Here is a 7,909-nt window from a genome sequence, read left to right as displayed (position 1 = left end):
CGACCGAGCTTTGGCTCGAGCTCGGTTGCTACGTAGCGACCGAGCGGGACGATCTCTCGGTCGCTACGTAGCGACCGAGCTTGGCTCGAGCTCGGTCGCTACGTAGCGACCGAGCGGGACGATCGCTCGGTCGCTACGTAGCGACCGAGCTTGGCTGAGCTCGGTCGCTACGTAGCGACCGAGCGGGACGATCGCTCGGTCGCTACGTAGCGACCGAGCTTGGCTCGAGCTCGGTCGCTACGTAGCGACCAAGCGGGACGATCGCTCGGTCGCTACGTAGCGACCGAGCGGGACGATCGCTCGGTCGCTACGTAGCGACCGAGCTTGGCTGAGCTCGGTCGTTACGTAGCGACCGAGCGGGACGATCGCTCGGTCGCTACGTAGCGACCGAGCTTGGCTCGAGCTCGGTCGCTACGTAGGGACCGAGCGGGACGATCGCTCGGTCGCTACGTAGCGACCGAGCGGGACGATCGCTCGGTCGCTACGTAGCGACCGAGCTTGGCTGAGCTCGGTCGCTACGTAGCGACCGAGCGGGACGATCGCTCGGTCGCTACGTAGCGACCGAGCTTTGGCCCGAGCTCGGTCGCTACGTAGCGACCGAGCTTTGGCCCGAGCTCGGTCGCTACGTAGCGACCGAGCGGGACGATTGCTCGGTCGCTATGTAGCGACCGAGCATGGCTGAGCTTGGTTGCTACGTTGCGACCGAACTTGGCTCGGGTTTGGTTTGAATCTCAAAGGATACTTCTTCGTAAAAACCTCGTATAGGTTATTTTTACGAAAATTACATCCCTTCTTTTACTAACTCTTTCGGAAATACGATCTCCGAGGATTTTCGGGTGGTAATTCCGTCGTGACCATTTTTGACCCCAACAGTTAGCCCCCCAGCCCGTTAGGATCATGCATCGTAGGATCCTAGCGTGCGGTTAGGCATGTTTGGCAAGTTAGGCGTGATGGGTGGAATGAATATCCGAAAGTCCGAGCTTGAATAGTAAATCCTCATGTCTTATAAGAAGAGAGGTAACTTGTTCCATAATTTTTTCACTTTCTTGTTTTTCTCTAAGATCTTTAAAAAACTTTCTATCTTTCTTTCCACCCTTTTCCTCTATTCTCTCAAGAGAAGTGCAAAGATGTCGAGCAAGAAAAAGATTGCGAAAAAGGGTCTTCGTCCGCGAGCCCTTACGAAGAGCTCATCGTTCCGAAGATGGAGTTCGTGCCTCACTCGGTGCATCCTGCCGAGAACGAGGCATGGTGGGTTGCTCATTATGGCTCGTTGACCCCTCCCAAGGAGAAGCCATTCCCGATCCTGGTCCATCGTGGAGTCGAGGAAGAGGATGCAAGCAGGACTACCGACGAGTTTCTCGCGACGATGCGGTCGTTCTACCACATCTCGGATGCCGTGGAGTTCCGGGTTCCCTGCCGCGGGGAATGTGCTAACAACCCCCCGGAGGGTTACTTTACTTGTTATGAGGCGTTCATAGTGCGTTGTCGCCTCTGGTTCCCCATACCCGAAATTCTCGTCCGAGTGTTGGACCGTTTCGAAGTTGCGATAAGTCAGTTGACACCCCTTGCCATTCAACACCTTATTGGGATCTTGGTCCTAAGCTATGAGCATGGCCTTTCCCTCTCCGTCGATCATTATGAAGCGCTTTTGAGGCTTCAACTTGTCACGGATTCGGATAAGCATAGGTTTGTCCCTCGGAAATTTATGTCGGTGGTTAAGAAGTTCATTTCGAACTTCAACTCGTGGAAGAAGTTCTTTTTCTTTGTTCGTTTGGACGCTGCGTCCGTCGAAGAGAGTTGCATTCCACTGTTCCGAAGGTTGCCGAACAATCGTCCTTTCATCAATCCTCTTGCTCCGTTCCCCGAAGATATCATTTCGGTGAGGGATCTTCTCAGGAATGGTCCCTTCTTCTGGACTTCTTTTACGCCGAAGAGGGTTCGGAAGGCACTGAGATTCGTGCAACCCGGTCCCGCTCTGGATGCGGACACGGGAAGCGACTCCGAACCCGACGACCAGAATCCCGTCGAAGCTCCGACAGCTGTGCCGGAGTCGAGCTCTTGGAAGGGAAAAGATGTCGATCTCGGCGACATAGAGTTTTCGATGGACGACTCTATGCTTCCAGGATGGGATCCGAACCTTGCTTACGGCGACGGGAGCGGTTCGAGCGAGGCTCCTATTCCGGATTTCGATGATTTCTTTGCTGGGCTGCCATCGGGTTTCGATGCTCCTCCTCCTACGAAAGAATCGGCGAGGCCGAGAGTCGTTGCGGAAGGATCTCGCATCATCAATGGGGTTAGTTTTTTTTTTTTTTATTATCCTATGTATGGATTTGTAACACGCCTATCAAATTTGCAGGGCCTGAGCTTGCTGGGCTCGGCCATCGAGGCGGGTCATAGAGAAGCCATGGTCTACCGTTTTAAAGCGGAGAAAGCGGAGCGGGATCTTGCTCGCGTGCAAGGCGAGATGCTGGAGCGAGAGGCACAGCTTACTCGCGATCATGCGCGGGCTGTTCGTAGAGCGGAGAGGAAAGGCAAAAGAGAAATCGTTGAGGTGATGAAGACTCGCGCATCTCAGTTCCAGGTTGAATACGGGAACCTTAAGAATGCCTTTACCTCGGTGGGCGACTTTCGCGAGTGCCGTGGTTCGGTCGGAAGTCTTTGGCGGACGCAAGCCGACGACTACGTGTTTGAAGAGGAGATGAGCTTGATGAAGAGTGGGATGAGTGACCGTGCCCACTCTGAGGCGCTTATCCCTCCGATCGACGAGAGGATTCAAGGGTTCTGGGATTCCATCCCGGTTTCTCCTGATACCGTGGAGGTCCCGATTGATTTTCACGATGGTGGCGAGGAAGTGGATCGTCCTGCGGATGCGTTTGGTGCTTCGTTGTCCGGGGACTTCGACTTTGGAGTATGAGGGGTGGATCAGTTATCCTTGTTTTCGGCCGAATGTGGCCCTTTGAATTTGGATTTTGTTTAGGCCAAGATGGCCGTATTTGTATTTCCGGGACTGGCCGTTGGTGGCTTTGAATCCCTTGCCGCTTTTACGCGGTTTATTTATATGATAAATGTTTTGTTTCGAGTTTTTCCTGAGTAGGGTTGAAGTAAATACGAGTTGTCGTCTCGTATGTAGTTCTAATTAGACGTTCAATCTGTTGGTTCGTTCGTGATTTTCGTAAAAATTTATCTGTCTTTACGATTTTCGAGAACATTGAGATACGAACGGAGAGGCATGGTTTATGATCTCGTATCTTTTAGATATCATGCCTTGAGATGTTTGAGACCAGAGCGTTGGGTTTAGGGCAAGACCTAGGTTTACTTTCGGTTAAGGTTTGTGCGGTGACTAGCCGGCTATCGTTTTTCCTGTTGCGATTTCTTCCTGACTCGCACCGGTTTAAAGTCCGCGATATGTTCTCGGCTTATATGACTTGTATGGTACGAATCGAGCATCTTCTCAGAATCAACTGGAAGTGCTAAACCAAAATTTCGGATTTTTGTTGTAGCGCGCTTTTGTCCTTGTGCTGGACGTTTTTAAAGATCAAAAGAGTGATCGGATTGCGTTTGTTTAAGACGGCTGGCGTGTTCGTCGGGGCCAATCGACGAACGGGGTGTAAGGTTTTTGGTGGTCGCGTTGGACAATTTGTTTAGCATTGTCCTCGAATTTTAACTTTTTGCGACGTCTCGCAGTTATTTTCGAGGATTATGCGTGTATTTTTGCGTGTTTGAAAGGTGATAATCTTTACGATTTTTGGGCCGGATGAGGCCGCAGACGAGCGTAAACTGAAGCGTAGGCGTTTTCGATAAAAAGACAGTGTATATTGTAAAATTTTTTTATGTTTCTAAAAACTCGATTACAATAATGGCGATTGTGGGAGTATACGAGTATACGCACCCACTCCCCCCCCCCCTTTTTAGAGAGGGGGATAGCTGAACTCGTCTTTTGACAAGCTGCCTACGTACCCCTTTCGAGGATCAAGCCATCTCGTAGTTCTGTTTCATGCCGCGAGTGTTCTTACTCGGCGGTTGGTGTCGCGATGTCCGCCTTGACCGTGTCGATCGTGGCTGGGTCGACGCTATTTTCCGGATGTTCCGGTTGAGTTGTCGCGTGGGCTTCGGATTTATGTCGAGCTTCGACGTCCGATGCGTTTGCGTTGACAGATGATTTTACTTCGTCCTTGTGCGGGGCGCTTTTGGCCGAAGATCGATCTATCTTCGCGCGTTTGCCGTTTGCAGAAGCCGTGATTTGCCTTAACTTATGCTCCGCGAGAAAGCATAGTCGCGACTGTTTTTGGCATCCCCAGATGGCCGCGACTCCGCTCGGCGTTGGGAACTTGAGACCCAGGTGGTAAGTTGACGGAACTGCCTGCATGGCGTTGAGCCATGGGGTTCCCATGATCACGTTGTAGATAGCGGGATGGTCGACTACCGCGAATTCGACGATTTTCGTGATCTCCTTGGCCATGACTGGCAATTGGATCGATCCGAGAGTCATCGACACTTCGCCTGAAAAACCCGTGAGTGGTTTTGGCGTTGGAATTACTTCTCCGAGTTCGATACTCATCCGCTTGAGAGTGTCGCGGAAGATTACGTTGACCGTGCTTCCCGTATCGACGAGTACCCTTCCGACTTCTAAATCTCGTATGACGAGATCTATGACGAGCGGGTCGCAGTGAGGTTGGTCGATACCGCCGGCTTCTTCCTCTGTGAAGGTGATCGAGCAACTTTGGCCGTCTCGAGGAGGAGACCATGTAGGCCAATTTGCGCTTGATTCTGCCTTCCGTTGGTAAGCCTTGATGGCCGACACGGTATCGCCGCAGTATTGAGATCCTCCGATGATCATATTGACTCTGCGACGATTGTTATCGTTCCCTTTGTCATCCGGCCTCCTACCGCGTTTATCCCCGAGTTGGTTTCGTTGAGGGGATTTTTCAGCGGGCGGATTTCTGTCCGTTTTTGGGGGCCGATCAGAATCGAGGATGAGATCCTTGACGCTAGTTACCTCCGAAAGCTCTCCAGCGAGCAGCTTCGCGGCCAGTCTTGCTCCCAAGACTTTGCAATTGGTCGTGGAGTGTCCTCGGGATTGGTGGAACTCGCAGAAGGTGTTCTCGTCGTATCCTTGATTGCGAGTCCATGTGTTGCCCGTGGTCCGGCCTTGATCCGAATTGATCGCATAGTTATGCGCCCCTTGGAGATCTTCCCCCTCGTGATGGACGTACTTGTCGTTACGAGAGTTCTTCTTTTTCCCCTTCGGATCCGCATCTTTCGAGGATGGTCTTGCCGGCTTATGTTTTTGCGATAAGACTTTAGTTTCTTCCTCGACTATGATGTAGTCCGTTGCTTTGTGGAGGGCGTCCTGGATCGTTCGCGGTTTGTCGAGAGTTATCCATTTTCTGAATTTCGACTTGTACCAGAGCGTCTTTCTCAGCGCGTCGATGGCCACTTTGTCGCTTATCCCGCTGACCCTGGACATTATCAGCTTGAACCGACTGATAAACTCGCGGAGGGGTTCGTCTTCCCTCTGGGAGAGACTCCAGAGGTCAACATCGGAGGTTTCCCTGTCTATGAATACAGAGTACTGTTTGAGGAATTCCGATGCGAGCTGTCGAAAACTCCCGATGGTGTTGCGACGAAGGCGTGCGAACCATTCGAGCGCTGCTCCTTCAAGATTTTCGACAAACAAGCGGCAATAGCCGGCATCCTTTTCGCCGTCCTTCAGTCTTGCTCTTCCCATCGCGATATGGAAAGCCTGAAGGTGCGCTTTCGGATCGGCCGTACCATCGTACTTTGGTACTTTGATTTTTCCCGGATCGGACACCCTCATGTCCGAAATGCGGCTGGTAAAGGGGGTCTTTCGAGCTCCTTCCAGCAGTCGATCGATCTCGGGGGCAGCACTAGTAGCATGATGGATTTGAGACTTTACGGCTCTCACTTCTGCCGCAGTCTTAGTGATGTAGTCGCGAAGATCGCGGATATCCGATGTCTCGTCAGTGGATTTCGGAGCCTGTCGGTGCTTACTGCGAGTGAGCTCGGTTTGCCTTTCGGCCAGCTCCTCTTGTTCGTTCCAATAGGCGACTTCTTCTTCTTCCGTCATTGGTTTTTCGAACGGGGAGCCTTCCCGAGCGGATCGGCTTCTAGTCCTTCTTGGGTGCCTGTCGACATCCTCGTCGGTGTCGTTGGAGACATCGCTAGGATCCAGGTCAATGTGTTCGGCTTCGTTATCCTCCGAGTCCTTTGCAGGGGCGGAAGACTTTCAGAGTTCCCCTTTTCGATGGGAGATTTCTCGCTGGGGTTTTGACCGGAAGGTCGTTCCCGCGCGACTCCTGCTCTATCGAGTGGGGTGGCGAAGTCGAGCCTCTTCCCGCGGATTTTGGTGGTTCCGCGGGGACGGATAGCTTGGGTCCTTGCCGTTAAGGTTTCAACCTGTTTGGTCAAGGTATTCACGAGCTTATCCTGTTCTTCCGACCTTTTTCATAGGTGGCGAACATCTTTTTAAACTCCTCGAGCGTCGCGGCGTTGGCTTGCGCGTTGGCCGCAGATACGTCCGCTACCGGAGTGTGGAGATCGGTGCCGCTGCCTCCGTTAAGGGGAGTTTGCACGTTATCCGCGTCGTTGGTTGACATGTCTGACTGTGTGTGGCTTTTGCGGGTTAGATTGATCCGTAAGGCCCCCTCCTTCTAGCGCCAAACTGTGGGAACCGAAATTCGCACTGTCGATTTCCGTTTAAATAAGGAAACTAAGAAAACCCTAGTTTCCCAGAGGACCCGGATATCTGTTAATTACCACACGTCAAGCAATCAGAACACGAGAATAACAACGATAAAAATAAGAAATCGAAAAGAGAGCAAAGTAGATCTTATTCCGAATCTGCGTATGAGCGTTACAACAAGGTATAAGCCTGGGCTCGAGAGCTGTCGGCGAGATTCCTAGTTCTAGCAACCCTAAGACGGCTAAACCTAATTGAGTCGCAGCTCGAAATAACAAAAACGGAAAGTTGCCTAAATCGCTCTAAGTGCTAAGTTTGCTCTGAAAAAGTTCCCCTCCCTGCTCCTCGCCTAGGACTCCTTATATACTAGCTCCAAGGTCGGTTTACGCTTTTACTCTTCTGCCCTTAAGCCGTCATAGCATAAAAATGGAGATATTCCATTTTTCCCGATCTTCACAATTATCTTCAAAACTTCCGTATTTATCCGCGGAAACTTGACATTTATCCTTCCTCGTGGGCCAAGCGCGAACCATGCTGTGGTTCACGGGCTTTTGGTTAGGAAAAATCGTAGGATGGGCCTCGAGTCGTGTTTTAGGTCCCTTTGGGCCGTCTTCCGACTCGACACGTTTACTACGAGTTTTCCGCGGTTTCTAATCCGCGAAGTTTGATCGATGAATTAGAATAGCGGAAACATGGACTGAGCTTGCTACGGTCTTCGGGAGATACATTCGAAGGTTTGACGAGAATGCAAGGACTGGTGTCGTATCGATGTTCGGAAAGGTTCAATCGCTACAACAGCGACCGAACTTTGGCTCGAGCCCGGTCGCTACGTAGCGACCGAGCGGGACGATCGCTCGGTCGCTACGTAGCGACCGAGCTTGGCTCGAGCTCGGTCGCTACGTAGCGACCGAGCGGGACGATCGCTCGGTCGCTACGTAGCGACCGAGCTTGGCTCGAGCTCGGTCGCTACGTAGCGACCGAGCGGGACGATCGCTCGGTCGCTACGTAGCGACCGAGCTTGGCTCGAGCTCGGTCGCTACGTAGCGACCGAGCGGGACGATCGCTCGGTCGCTACGTAGCGACCGAGCTTGGCTCGAGCTCGGTCGCTACGTAGCGACCGAGCGGGACGATCGCCGTCGCTACGTAGCGACCGAGCGGGACGATCGCTCGTCGCTACGTAGCGACCGAGCTTGGCTCGAGCTCGGTCGC

At 52.4% G+C, this 7,909-nt stretch overlaps 1 protein-coding gene across 2 annotated transcripts in view; it reads right to left on the bottom strand.

Annotated features, from left to right (window-relative positions):
* Window positions 1-7,909, bottom strand: part of LOC117132037 — a 49,604-nt gene that overhangs the window by 11,643 nt on the left and 30,052 nt on the right. The gene's annotated exons all lie outside the window — the stretch shown is intronic.

Source organism: Brassica rapa, chromosome A02 (genome assembly GCF_000309985.2).
Source record: "Brassica rapa cultivar Chiifu-401-42 chromosome A02, CAAS_Brap_v3.01, whole genome shotgun sequence".
Taxonomy (NCBI): Eukaryota; Viridiplantae; Streptophyta; class Magnoliopsida; order Brassicales; family Brassicaceae; genus Brassica; species Brassica rapa.
The sequence above is the reverse complement of the archived record's forward strand: the minus strand, read 5'-3'. Positions and strand labels throughout refer to the sequence as shown.